The 15,140-nt window shown below is 48.7% G+C and overlaps 1 pseudogene; it reads left to right on the top strand.

Moving 5' to 3' along the window:
* The first annotated feature begins 584 nt into the window (after window positions 1-584).
* Window positions 585-14,843, top strand: LOC123097139 (luminal-binding protein-like; annotated as a pseudogene).
* Window positions 14,844-15,140: the final 297 nt, after the last annotated feature.

Here is a 15,140-nt window from a genome sequence, read left to right as displayed (position 1 = left end):
TCAAGCCTTGTTTTGTAATGTGCACGAAAAAGATGAAGAGGCAAATCGCTTACCGAAGGTGTATGAGGGGCAGCTGGTAAATGATGTTATCCCTGCTGGTGCAAAGATCAAGAGAAGCAACAGTATGGCAAAATCCATTGCACCTGGAGTAGCTGGATTGTAGCACTTGGATTGTGATTTCTGAACTGCATTAAGAACTGGAGCGCAGCCGTCCGGCCGGTGTTCAAACAGTCATAGAATCCAGTGGCCAGGCCTTGGTGATTATATTCAGCTGGACATGAGTAGGTGGAAATGAAGTTAGTGACCGATCGATCCTGGCAGGCGAAGCATGCATGTGTCAACCGTGACTTTGAAGTTTGAGCATGACTTCAACATGACCTTTTTTGCCTCCTGGAAAAGAAAAAGAAAAAAACATGACTTGTTCGACGAGACGTATACAGATTGGTCAATATTACTCGGATAACATGTACTGCGCAGAGTAGAAAACATCACGGAACGTGTTGGAGTCTGGCGCGGCCTGATCGATGGCGATGACATATATATATATAGTACCGATGTACAACCGTCGGCTAGCAGAAAAGAAAGCCAGCACTCGGATAACTCCAATGGCGGCGACTCGTCCGTTCCTCTGCTACCTTGGCGTTCTGCTATTCCTGGCCATGGGTCTGCTTCTTCTCCCTCCGGCATCGGCATCGATCAATCTCCTGTTGCCTATAATTCGCTAATTGTTTTGATTTTCTTGGCATGACATGCAGCGGCATCGGGAGCGGCGGCGTTCGGCCTCCCGCGAGGCGTGTCGCCTGCCTACTGCGCCAACGAGTTCCTGCAGTACCACGGGATCTCGCAGAACGAAAAGGCGGCCATCCACCTCGGCAACACCAAGTCCGGTATCGCCGGCTACGGAGGCCGACTGGATCCCTACACCGCGTACCAGCTCTGCATCCCCTCCTGGGTTGCCTTCACACACAACCGAGTATTTAACAAAAACTACCGCATTTCACGGACATGTGACAGAAAACTACCACTTTACGTTTTTGTCCTGAAAACTACCACTTTTTTATTAATCCGTGGCAAAAAACTACCAAGTGTGGAAACTGCTCGCTTTGCCTGAGTTAAACGCGAATCTGACTGCCCGACCCCACCGTTTAGGTGCCAGCGTGGCGAAGCCCTCGTGGCCAGTTGTTAACGCCCGTGACCTCTACGCCCGCGCGCCCGCTCATCTCCCCTCGCCCGCCGCAGTGGCCACCGGAGCACTGCCGGCAGTCGCCGACCCTATCGCGACCAGATCCTGCAACCTCGCCTCCTGGCGCAGCCCCGCTGCCCAGCGAACCACCCCGCGCCGCCCGTCGCCATGGCCTTGCCCCAAGCGGCCGCCGCCCCGAGGCTCGCCGCCGCCAGGCCTCCCCATCGCCGTCCAGCCTCGTCGTCGCCAGATCCGGCAGACGCCGCCCCGAATCCGCCTCCCCCGGACCTCCCCGCCGCCCTGCTCGCGCCGGAGCGCCGCCTGCAGGTCGCGCCGTCTCCTCCAGATGCGGCCGCACCCCTGGCCGGGCGCCCGTAGCCGAGCCCAGTGGCCGCGCGCCCGTGGCCGCATGCCTGGCCTTGCCGCCCTGGCTGCGCACCCGTCGTCGCACCCCCTGGCCGAGCCCCCCGGGCGTGCCTGGCCGCCGCGCCCCTGGCCATGCCCATGGTCGCCCGCCTGTGGCCGCGCGCCTGGCCCTGCCGCGCTCGCCCGCCTGTGGCCGCGCGCCTGGCCCCGCCGCGCTCGCCCGCGGGCGCCCCGCTCCCTGCCCACGCCCTGGCCGTGCCCGCCCGTGGTTGGAGTCGACGGGGACGAGCAAGAGAGGCATGCGCCGCCTGCGGCGTGGGGAGTGCAGGGGCTGCACTCCGGTGACCACTCCGGCGGGCGAGGGGAGACGAGCCATGTCAGCACTTAACGGTCAAACAAACGGTGTTGACTTATGATGCCATGTCAGCACTTACATGCGGGCCAGGCCTGTCATAAACGCGTTTAAAATGGCTGAATCAGTCGATTTACTCACATGGTAGTTTTTAGTCATATATTAATAAAAAAAGTGGTAGTTTTCAGGACAAAATCGTAAAGTGATAGTTTTCTGTCACGTTTCCGTGAAATGTGATAGTTTTTGGTTAAATACTCCACACAACGGCACCCTCGTCGGAGAGGCCGCCATAAACCACGCCGCCGTCAGCCCCGGGACGGCCGTCTCCGGCTTCAAGCGACTCCTCGGCATCAGGCAAGTAACTTGCTTACTCGCTCTGTTTAAAGCTTGCACAATTAGTTGTTCGAGCGGATGGATTATTTGATTCGTCAAATTCAATTGTTCGTACGTAGGATCTATAACGAGATGGTGAAGAGGGAGGCAAAGCTAGTGCCATAGCCATACCAGTTCACCGAACAGCTGGGAAGATGCGGCATCCAGATGGAGACCGAGGAAGGCCACGTGATGAATTTCCTTCCCGAGCGTGTGGCCGGCATCCTCATTGCCGAGCTTAAGAAGATGGCGGAGGCGCGCCTGGGCCGTGAGATCGAGAGCGCCCTTGTCACCGTCCCCGGGCACCTCAATGGTGCCCAACGGAGTTCGTTCAGGAGAGAAGCTGCGCGGTTGCACGGTGGCTTCGGTGTCGCCAAGGTCGTCGACGAGCAGGTCGCGGCGGCCGCGGCATATCGCCTTTACGATAAGAGGGGCGACGGCAAGGTCGTCCTCGTCTTCCATCTCGGTGGCCGCACAAGCCATGCTACAAAGTTCAGATTCAAGGATGGCACGGGTCGTCTCCTCGAGGAACGCCATGATGCCTACCTCCGCGGTACGTACGTGAATTGAGCATGCACAGCTCCAGATTTTGCTAAGGGGGGAGGCTAAACTCTGGTTCACTTCTTCCATGCAGGTGACGACTTCACTGACAGGGTTGTGGATTACTTCGTGGAGCTGATCAAGGAGAAGCATCACCGGGACATCCGTGGGACGAGGGCGCTCTGAAGAAGCATAGAAAATGGGCCTTTAGTTCCGGTTCGCAAAAGCCTTTAGTCCCGGCGGCTGTGCAACCGGGACTAAATATGCGCGACTAAAGACCCCCCTTTAGTCGCGCCTCTTACGAACCGCGACTAAAGGCTTTAGTCCCGGTTCTCGTGGCTAACCGGGACTAAAGGTCCGTCCACGTGGGCGCCAGGGGTCCGTCGGGGCGGAGGACCTTTAGTCCCGGTTCTCGTGGCTAACCGGGACTAAAGGCCTCCTCCGCAGGTTTAGGGTTTTATCCCCCCTAAACCTGGTTTCTTTTTAATTTGTAGTGTTTTATTTCTTTTATATTTTATTTTGTGTTTTATTTTAATTTTGATGAAGTTTCAGTACACATATTCTACGCTACTATATACATGCATATGAAATTTCAAACAAGAAGAATTCAAGAGGAATATATAATATATATTCAATCTCGGGTGACCATATACAACTTCGAACAAGTTTCCATACACAATTAGGATGGATGACCATATACAACTTCGAACAAGTTTCAATCTCGGGTATGCATATAAATTTCTTCGTCCTCGGTATAGTGTTCTCCTTTAGGATTGATGACTTCCCTCATGAAAAATCCTGCTAATTCATCTTGAATTGGTCGGAAGCGAGCTTCTGGACTAAGCCTCCTCCGCAAGTTATCCGTCGCCTTCCGCACGCTATCCGATGCCTTCCGCTCAGAGGTGTGTCTCCGGATGTTCTCACAAACATAGTATCCACATAGATTGGTCCCCGGTGGCTGCTTATCCACATTAACTAACCTTCTAAAATCTAGCTCATGTTTGAATTCACCGACAATTTCTTCTGAGAACCGTCTCCAAACCCTACAGGGCAAAGAAAATTAAATGAACAAGGGAGTTATTAGTTACTTGATATTAGGAAATGAACGAAAGAGACCGATCGATATAGAGCTCAAATGATTGAAAATAATTACTTTTGCAGCATTTTTCTCATGTCGGCCCAACGCTTTGGATCCGAATCCATAGAGTCCATGATTAGAACTCTGGAGGTGTGAAGTTCAATATTTAGCAGAATCCAGTGGAACCTGCGGACACGTTACATGCACAGTCATGCATAACTCATCGATTAGACATACCATGCATGGAGTAAACAAAAGAGAATGGGCACAAGAGAGAAACACTCACCCAAAATGGTAAGGAAATAGAATATGACTTTTGAGTTGATGCTTTCTAAGAAACTTGTACAAGTCTTTCTCCACGTCTTCGGGGTGATTTGTAACACATGTCCATTAACGATATGTGGGTCAATGAACCCAACATCATGGATGTTTCTTATTTTGCATTCCCAAATCTTCAATCTGCATAATAGCGTACGCAACAATATAGTTAGGACAATATATATATATATATATATATATATATATATATATATAGTGCAGGCAATGAAGAACGAGATGAGGTAGAAATAAATCACTTACAGAACGTAGCAACTCAGCATAGATTTGTCGAGGTCGCGCAGATTGAACAGCTGGAACAATTCACTCATATGAACTTGTACAGAGTACCGTTTGGTGTGATGCTCCTCTGTAACATCCGCATAAACATATTCTTTGTCGGCCCATGTTATGAATTGCTTGTACCAACGTAGCAGATTTCGCATTTGTGGTGGTAGACTCTTTTCCCGCGCAGGCTCGACGAGAGGCCCATTCCGCACATATTGTAATGCTATCTCACATACTGGCGCATCCTCAAGGCCTAAGAAGGCACGAAGAGTCAAACCCATCTCGGACGCTTGTTTCATGGCACTCGCTACAGTCAATCCAAGTGCTGCCGCAGCTGCTATGATCTCGGGGTCCTCTTCCGGACCGGCTTTCACTATGAGCGGGGGGATCGATTGTTTCTTCTGCATCCCGAGCTGGTCAACTTGTTTCCCGCTTTTTTTACTTTCTTCTTTCTCCTCCTTCAATATTTTTGCTTGCCTACGAAGTTCATGTCCATAGTCGTCAGGCATATTCAGCTCGGCTTGGGACGGTGTCGTCAAAAAATCCTTAGCCCACTTCTTTTGCTTCTCAGTGAATACTTGCTTGGGCTCAGGCTCTTTTATCGCCTTCATATCCGCCTTCCATTTCTCATAATGAGCAGACGCGGCCAATTTGGTTTCAGCTTCACTAAGTTCCCAAGGCCTTGGGAGGAGAGGCTTCAGTGATGGCTCCGGTACCCTTGTGGTCTTAGGTACATAAGGGTCCGGGTTAATAGTCCAGGAGCGGGTTTCCTTGCTGTCCGCCTGCTTCTGCTTCTTCGCCGGAGGTGGATTGGGGGCGTCGTACCCGCCGGAGGAGGATTGGGGCGGGGGCGTCGTACCCGCCGGAGGTTGTGGATCGGGGGACGGCGTCGAATGGCGTGAAGGAGGTGTAGGTGAACCACCACGACCACCACCACCGCCACCACCACCACCACCACCACCATCGGAGGGGGGTGGACTTGTTAGCCTTGGCGCCTCGCCTGGAAACACTATGTACTTCTTTTTCCATAGAATGATCTGGCGCTTGACATCTCCAAGTCTTCTCTCCCCTTCGGGTGTAGCTTTGTCAATCTCCAGGTCCTCAAACCCTTGGACTATGTCTTCCACCGTGACACGAGCATAGCCATATGCAATGGGGTTGTTGTGGTGGAGTGCTCCAGGTGTACAGGGTAAAGCACTGCCGCTAGCTACCTTCGTGGAAACGTTCCCCACGGGATAATGCAGATCACATTCTTTCATCTCCTTTACATCATCCACGGGGTAGTGAGGCTCCGGTGCACGAATCTCGATCATCGGTGCACTAGCACCAGGCGGGGCATCCGTGGAAGCCACGCTGCTTCTCCGCTGCTGGCTTCCGCGATCCGCTTCATGATCTTCATGCGGCCCTGCAGCCGATTTTTCTTTTACTAGTTCATGCACGGTCTGCTTCAACTCATGGAGTTCCGATGCAAACTTCGCCATAAGATCTGCATCCCGGTCCGTCTTTCTCTTACGGCTTCTGTAACAGTACGGGTCATTGTCCTGGGAAAACCCTACTTTCCACGGAACTTTGCCTTTGCCTCGTACACGTCCTCCGTGTTCATCATTCCCGAGGGCTGTTGTCAGTGCGTCTTTCTCTCTGTTGAACTTGATCAAGCCCTCTTGAGCTTGGGTCATTGCGTCAATAAGGGCTTGGGTGGGAGCAAACTTTTTCTTCCGGTGAACACACACCCCTGTCTCCGGGTCTAGCGATCCCCCATGCCCGTACCACCAGCTTTTGGCCCTTGGGTCCCATCCCTCTGTACCTAGAGGGATTCCTCGCACCCTCAGGTCCTCCTCCATCTTCTGCCACCTAGGCTCCGAAAGGCGGTATCCTCCTGGCCCCATAATATGATGGAACTTTTTCTTACTCGCATTATCCTTATTTTTTTCGATATTTCCTTGAAATGCTCCGATTGCTTTTGCCTCACAAATTCTGGCCAATCATCTTTCAGTTTCTCATGTTGTCCATTGAAATCCGGAGTCTTGCCCTTGTTGACATAGTCACGGGTTAAATTTTTCTTGAAGTTCCGGAATGCTTCGCCCATCTTCTGAAGAGCGAACTCTTTAACTAGCCTCCTCCTCTCACGTCCACCCGGAACCTCGTTACCGAATTCATCGACTTTGTTGTATTCCGGAGGTAGAATGAAATGTTCCATAAGCTTTCTCCAGCAATCCTTTTTCGTTCTCTTGTCGACAAAACTGAAACCAAGACGTGCCTTCTTTGGCTCCTTCCATTCCTGGACGGTGATCGGGACGTTGTCTCTAACAACGACTCCGCATTGGTTGATAAACTTTGAGGTGTGCTGTAGGGGCTTGCCGGTTTCACTGACAAACTCAATGGCATATGTTTCTCCTGTTTTCATCGCCTTGGATTTGCCACGCTTTGTCGTACTCGATCCGGCCGAGGGCTAAAAAAGAAAGAGAGTCGCGCGCGTTAATACATATGTATTCACATTTCAGTAAGTTTGTATCACGAGAGACTCAATGTATATATATACCTCGCCGGAGGTGGTTGCTACTTGCATTTCGAGATCGTCGTTTGTTGACGGTTGACCTCCGTCGACAATGTCCGTTCCTTCACCTTCTTGATCATCGACAATGTCTGTTCCACCGTCAAGGTTCAGAAAAGAAGAGACTACATCCTCTTCTTCCTCATATTCTGAGCCCGGCACATAAGGAATCTCGTTATTGATGATGCCCATTAAATAACGTTCAGCCTCCGGATCCCTAAGCGGCTCGGTTCTATCGTCCGCCATATGTCACTCCTGCATGTAGTAAAAATTAAGTATAAAGGAATTAAAAAATAAGATTAAGGGGACATAGAGGAGGAGGAATTAAAAAATAAGATTATTGAGCACTGTCAAGTATTTTGTTTTTCCTTTTCTTCTTCCTTTTCTTCTTCCTTTTCTTCTTCCTTTTCTTTTTCCTTTTCTTATTTTGTTTTTCCTTTTCTTCTTCCTTTTCTTTTTCCTTTTCTTATTTTGTTTTTCCTTTTCTTCTTCCTTTTCTTTTTCCTTTTCTTCTTCCTTTTCTTTTTCCTTTTCTTATTTTGTTTTTCCTTTTCTTCTTCCTTTTCTTTTTCCTTTTCTTCTTCCTTTTCTTCTTCCTTTTCTTCTCGATTTTCTTGATTTCATTCCTTTAGCATTGGTTTCTTTTGTTTTGTTTCCTTTGTTTTTCTTTTTGGTTTTCATTTGGTTTCTTTCTTCTTCCTTTTTTGAAACACATTTAACATTTAACATTTAACATTTTCATTTGGTTTCTTTCTTCTTCTTCCTTTTTCTTTTTGGTTACTTTCTTCTTCTTCCTTTTTCTTTTTGGTTTTCATTTGGTTTCTTTCTTCTTCCATTCCTGGACGGCAGGCGGCGGCGGGAGGCGGAGGACGGCAGGCAGGGGCAGCGGGCGGCGGGCGGCGGGCAGGGGCAGGGCCAGGGGCGGCGGGCAGGGGCAGGGCCAGTGCCAGGGGCGGCGGGCGGCGGGCAGGGGTAGGGCAGGGCAGGGGCGGCGGCGGCGCGCTAGCGCAGGGCAGGGGCGGCAGCGGCGCTCACTGGGGGCGGGGGCGGCGGCGCGCAGGGCAGGGGAAGTGGGGGGCGACGGAGCTCACTGGGGGCAGGGCGTCGGCGTCGGGGCAGGGCGTCGGCGTCGATCGGCGTCGGGGCAGCAGCCTGGCGGCGTCGGCGTCGATCGACGTCGGGGCAGGGCTTCGGCGTCGAGAGGAGAATGGGAGGTGGCGGAAAATGCTAAGTGCTGTATATATAGACAGAGCTTTAGTCCCGGTTGGGGAGGCGGACCGCGACTAAAGGTACCCTTTAGTCCCGGTTGGGGACACCAACCGCGACTAAAGGGTACCTTTAGTCGCGGTCCGCCTCCCCAACCGGGACTAAAGGTTTTTCGCGCCGCTTTCGTTCCCGCGCAGAAAGAGCCTTTAGTCGCGGTTCGTGTCACGAACCGCGACTAAAGGTCCTTTTTCATATAAAATAAAACTAATTCATTTTAAAATCTTAAAAATACAATTATATATCAAAAAAAATCAGAAAAATAAAACTAATTCATTTTAAAATCTTGAAAATACAAATAATATATCAAAAAATCAGAAAAACAAAACTAATTCATTTTAAAATCTTAAAAATGCAATTATATATCAAAAAAATTAGAAAAATAAAACTAATTCATTTTAAAATCTTAAAAATACAATTATATATCAAAAAAATGAGAAAAATAAAACTAGTTCATTTTAAAATCTTAAAAATACAATTATATATCAAAAAAATCAGAAAAATAAAACTAATTCATTTTAAAATCTTAAAAATACAAATAATATATCCAGAAAAATAAAACTAATTCATTTTAAAATCTTAAAAATACAAATAATATATCAAAAAAATCAGAAAAATAAAACTAATTCATTTTAAAATCTTGAAAATACAAATAATATATCAAAAAAATCAGAAAAATAAAACTAATTCATTTTAAAATCTTAAAAATACAATTATATATCAAAAAATCAGAAAAATAAAACTAATTCATTTTAAAATCTTAAAAATACAATTATATATGAAAAAATTCAGAAAAATAAAACTAATTCATTTTAAAATCTTAAAAATACAAATAATATATCAAAAAATTCAGTTCATCGATCCCTTGAAGGTACAATAAATTATTACACATCAATTTTTCCCTTGTGTCCCTGCTTGCTTACGATTGTGCCGTATCCATGGAGCATCCTCATCATTTAACTTAATGCTTGGGTCAGTGTTCACTTTGAAGGGCGGAATTTCACCAAACATATTATAATCTTCTGACATGTCTGTCTTGTCCTCCACTCCCACGAAGTTTCTTTTCCCTGAAAGAACAATGTGGCGCTTTGGATCATCGCATGATGTACTGATCGTTTTCTTATCTTTCCGTTTCCTCGGTTTGCTACTCATGTCCTTCAAATAAAAAACCTGAGCGACATCTTTGGCAAGGACGAATGGTTCGTCAAGGTAACCAAGATTGTTGAAATCCACCATTGTCATTCCGTATTGCTCGTCCACCTTTACCCCACCTCCTGTTAGCTTGAACCATTTGCACCGGAACAAAGGGACCTTAAAGGAGGGTCCATAGTCAAGTTCCCATATCTCCTCTATGTAACCATAATATGTGACCTTTTGCCCATTCTCGGTTGCTGCATCAAAGCGGACACCACTGTTTTGGTTGGTGCTCTTTTTATCTTGGGCGATGGTGTAAAATGTATTCCCATTTATCTCGTACCCTTGGAAAATCGTTATAGTCGAAGATGGTTTCTTGGCCAACATGTACAGCTGATCTCCAACATCATTGTCATTCATTAAATGTTTTCGCAACCAACTGCCGAAAGTCTCCATGTGGGCCTTTCTAATCCAGGATTCAGGCTTCCCCGGGTTGTCCGAGCGTAAAATATTCTTGTGTTGCTCGAAGTACGGAGCCACCAAGCTGGAATTTTGCAGAACTGTGTGGTGTGCTTCAGTCATAGAATGACCGTCCATACATATCGTTGATTTCCTTCCGATCGTGCCTTTTCCACTTAGTCTCCCCTCGTGCCGCGATTGAGGAATACCAATCGGCTTAAGGTCAGGAACATAGTCAATACAGAACTCAATTACCTCCTCATTTCCATAGCCCTTGACGATGCTTCCTTCTGGCCTAGCACGGTTACGAACATATTTCTTTAATACTCCCATGAACCTCTCAAAGGGGAACATATTGTGTAGAAATACAGGACCGAGAATGGAAATCTCTTCGACTAGGTGGAGCAGGAGGTGCGTCATAATATCGAAGAAGGATGGTGGGAACACCAACTCGAAACTGACAAGGCATTGGACCACATCGTTCTGTAACCGTGGTAGATCTTCTGGATTGATTACCTTCTGAGAGATTGCATTGAGGAATGCACATAGCTTCACAATGGCTACTCGAACATTTTCCGGTAGGAGCCCCCTCAAAGCAATCGGAAGCAATTGCGTCATAATCACGTGGCAGTCGTGAGACTTCAGGTTTTGGAACTTTTTCTCCGCCATGTTTATTATTCCCTTTATATTCGACGAGAAGCCAGACGGGACCTTCATACTGCTCAGGCATTCAAAAAAAATGACCTTCTCTTCTTTGGTAAGAGCGTAGCTGGCACGACCTTGAAACCATTCCGGATGCCGGTCATCTGGGTCTTTCAAAAGTTGCTGGTCCTGCCGTGCTTCCTTTGTATCATTTGTCTTCCCATACACGCCCAAGAAGCTTAGCAGGTTCACGCAAATATTCTTCGTAACATGCATCACGTCGATTGCAGAGCGGACATCTAGGACTTTCCAATATTCTAGCTCCCAAAATATAGATTTCTTCTTCCACATGGGTGCGTGCCCGTCAACTCCCCGCGGAACTGATTGTCCGCCAGGACCCTTTCCAAAGATGACTTTCAAATCCTTGACCATATCAAATATCTCAGCACCAGTACGTTCCGCAGGCTTCGGCCGGTGATCTGCCTTGCCGTTGAAATGCTTGCCTTTCTTTCTTACGTTATGATTTCGGGGAAGAAATCGACGATGACCCAGGTACACGTTCTTCTTACAATTAACCAAACGTACACTTTCAGTCTCATGTAAGCAGTGCGTGCATGCATTGTATCCCTTATTTGTCTGTCCCGAAAGGTTACTGAGAGCAGGCCAATCGTTGATGGTTACAAAAAGCAACGCTCGTAGGTCAAATTCCTCTCCTTTGTGCTCATCCCAGACACGTACACCAGGTCTGGCCCACAACTGTAAAAGTTCATCAACTAATGGCCTTAGGTACACATCGATGTCGTTCCCGGGTTGCTTTGGACCTTGGATGAGCACTGGCATCATAATGAACTTCCGCTTCATGCACAACCAAGGAGGAAGGTTGTAGATGCATAGAGTCACGGGCCAGGTGCTATGGCTGGAGCTCTGCTCGCCAAAAGGATTCATGCCATCAGTACTTAGACCAAATCTTATGTTCCTTGCGTCAGCTGCAAAATCTTTGAACACTCTGTCGATCTTTCTCCATTGCGTTCCATCAGCGGTGTGTCTCAACTCCCCGTCGGACTTACGGTCCTCTTTGTGCCATCGCAACGACTTGGCATGCTTTTTGTTCATGAACAGACGTTTCAACCGTGGTATTATAGGAGCATACCACATCACCTTGGCGGGAACCCTCTTCCTGGGTTTCTCGCCCTCAACATCGTCACCAGGGTCATCGCCTCTGATCTTATAACGCAATGCAGTGCATACAGGGCATTCATTCAAATTCTCGTATTCACCGCGGTAGAGGATGCAGTCGTTAATGCATGCATGTATCTTCAGAACCTCTAAACCTAGAGGGCAGACAACCTTCTTTGCTTCGTACGTACTGGCGGGCAACTCGTTATTCTTCGGAAACATATTCTTCAACATTTTCAGCAAATTTTCAAATGATGAGTCACCTACACCTTCCTGTGCCTTCCATTTTAGCAAATCCAGTGTGCAGCCCAGCTTTTTCAGACTATTATCGCATCCTGGATACAACGACTTTTTGTGATCCTCTAACATGCGATCCAAATTCTCCCTATCCTTGTCAGTTTCGCAGCGTCTCCGTGCATCAGCAATGGTCCGACCAAGATCATCAGCGGGCTCATCATGTGCCTCTTCTTCACCTTCACCTAACCCTTCCCCACCTTCAGCATCATCCTCCATGAAAGTATCACCGAAATGATCATGATAGTTGTCATCGATATCATCCCCTTCTTCATCTTCTTCCATTCTAACCCCTCTTTCTCCATGCTTGGTCCAACAATTATAGCTTCGCATGAAACCGTGCCGAAGCAGGTGCATGTGAACGTCTCTTGAGGAGGAGTAACCCTTCTGATTCTTACAGACAGCACATGGACAGATAATAAAACCTTGCTGCTTGTTCGCATTTGCCACTACGAGGAAATCTTTCAAACCCGTAGTGAACTCGCCGGAGAGTCGGGGACCGTACATCCATTGCCGATTCATCTGCATTATTATTATATAAAGTATATAATTAACCATCATGCATTTGTTAAACTAACTAGCTAGAAATAATACAAATTAAACAATGAACTACACACATGCATATTTTATCAATGACACATGAAAGGTTCAAGTTGCTAACCGCGATCGCGGAGGAAAAATAAATGAGAAAGCTCAAGTGTGGCTCGGACACTTCATATCATGTTTGTTTCAGGCTCTCGGGCATTTCATCGAACACCTTGTGTGCATAGGAGGAACCAAAAGCAAACCCACCACCCCCTTCTGAATATTGTGAAGTGAGCTGAGTGAAGTGAAGTGAGCTGAGTCCTATATATAGGGATGGGCCTTTAGTCCCGGTTGGCCTGGCCAACCGCGACTAAAGGCCTTCGGGGACCTTTAGTCCCGGTTGGCCAGGCCAACCGGGACTAAGGATGGGCCTTTAGTCCCGGTTGGCCTGGCCAACCGCGACTAAAGGCCTTCGGGGACCTTTAGTCCCGGTTGGCCAGGCCAACCGGGACTAAAGCCCCTCCCGTCCGCCAGCTGTCGACCGAGCGCGCTGGGCCCAGATAGTTGGTCGCGGGTCTCCTCCCGAACCGCGACTAAAGACCCCTTTTGTCGCGGTTCGATTATTTTGGGGACTAATGGGGGCGTATGGAAGCCTCTTTTTCTACTAGTGGCTGAGGGCACACTGCGAGAGGACCAAGAAGCTACTGAGCGACCGAGAAGGCGTTCTTATGAACATCGGACCGGTTCTCGGCCAAGGCGCAGATATCTACGAGGAGCTCACGCGGGCCAAGTTCGAGGAGCTGAACCGTGACCTCATGGAGAGAGCACTGGAAATAGTGGACACGGTGGTGATGGGAGGTTCTCCCACTTCCCAGACGCAGAGCCGCAAGGACGCCATCGACGAGGTCATTCTTGTCGGCGGCAGTGTGAGGATCCCCATGGTTGGGCAGCTCCTCGAGGATTACTTCAATGGTAGGGGGCTAATCAGGGATGAGGACGCGGTAATCCGGGGCGCTGCTCTTCTGTCCCGCCCCGAGTCTGCTAGGTATGTGGACGAATGCTACAATGGGGGAGTTTCGGGGCCTCTCTGTTGGCAAAATAAACACACAAATAGGGCATGAAGGCATATGCAGTGCAGATACATAGGTTTTTGTAACCTTGGCAATTTGATTTACAGGAAACATGAGTCCCAGTTGTCAGTGCTATCATCAGTTTATACATATACGGTACTGGTTGATAAGGCGGTCTTCTCTTATGTGTTCCATGTTATTTGGGCAACGATCTGCGCCGGTGCGCCGGCCCAACTGTTGGGCCGGTCCAACCCCAGCCGTCAGATCTGGCCCCCCGAGCCGTCAGATCCCTTCGTCCCCAACCTCTCATCTTTAACCTCTGGCACGGGAAAGGGAGAGGCCCGCCTCGCACGCGGTGACACCCCCGCAAGCGCCGACCGCCTCGCCTCCTCACCGCCGGTCACCCTCACCGTCGGTCGCCGCTGGTCGCCGCCCTCACCTATGTCCCAACTTCGGTTCGCCGGACACAGCGCCCCGGCGGTTGCAACTTCTCTGATTCTGCAGAGTCTGGTTGTAGCAAAAAATAAGTTGGTTCCAGCAAAAATCAGATACGGTGGTAGCAAAAATTCTGGCTCGTTCCAGCAAAATCAAAAGAAGGTAGTAGCAAAATTCGGGGCTGGTTCCAACAAAAATCAGATACGATGGTAGCAAAAATTCTGGCTGGTTTCAGCAAAATCAAAAGAAGATAGTAGCAAAAAACGGGGCTGGTTCCAACAAAAATCACATACGGTGGTAGCAAACATTCTGGCTGGTTCCAGCAAAATCAAAAGAAGGGAGTAGCAAAAAATCGGGGCTGGTTCTAACAAAAAACACATACGGTGGTAGCAAAAAATCTGGCTGGTTCCAGAAAAATCAAAAGAAGTTAGTAGCAAAAATCAGGGCTGGTTCCAATAAAAAACACATACGGTGGTAGCAAAAAATTTGGCTGGTTCCAGCAAAAGCAAAACATGGTTGTAGCAAAAAATCCTACTGCGGCGGCCATGGAGAGCAGCGAACCCAGCTGTGGGCGGCCATGGGACGAGCGCTGGTTGCAGCACTGTCGTGACTGCAGCCCGCTCAACTCCGGTCACCGCTCGCAGCAGCGGGCGCCCTTGGCGACGAGCGCTGGCTGCAGCCTGCTCAGCTCCGGCACCGCTCGCAACAGCGAGTTTCGGGTGCGGTGGCGCCGGCCCGCCGGCGCTTGTAGGGGATTCCGGTCGGCGTGGCTGGTGAACAGAGTTAGGAGACAGGGCTAGATGAGAAATCGAGAGGGGTCGAAATTGCGTAAGTGCGTCCACCCCCCCCCCCCCCCCCGAATCCATTCTCGCGAATTCTACTTGGCATCGGTAAAATACTTTGGTTGTAATCCTAGTTGTAAGGTCGCTTCCCACCCCCAAATATCCCTAAAATAGTTTGGTTGTAAAACGATGGTGGGAAGAAGGCAAACCAATGCCTATCGTGAACTATTGTACATGTCTTAGTTGTGCACGTTCGGTTGTAATCCTAATTCTTAGAATCTAGTACTCTCTCTATCCGGAGTAACATTTATGTAG

Source organism: Triticum aestivum, chromosome 4D (genome assembly GCF_018294505.1).
Source record: "Triticum aestivum cultivar Chinese Spring chromosome 4D, IWGSC CS RefSeq v2.1, whole genome shotgun sequence".
Taxonomy (NCBI): domain Eukaryota; kingdom Viridiplantae; phylum Streptophyta; class Magnoliopsida; order Poales; family Poaceae; genus Triticum; species Triticum aestivum.
This window is presented reverse-complemented; position numbering and strand designations above follow the sequence as displayed.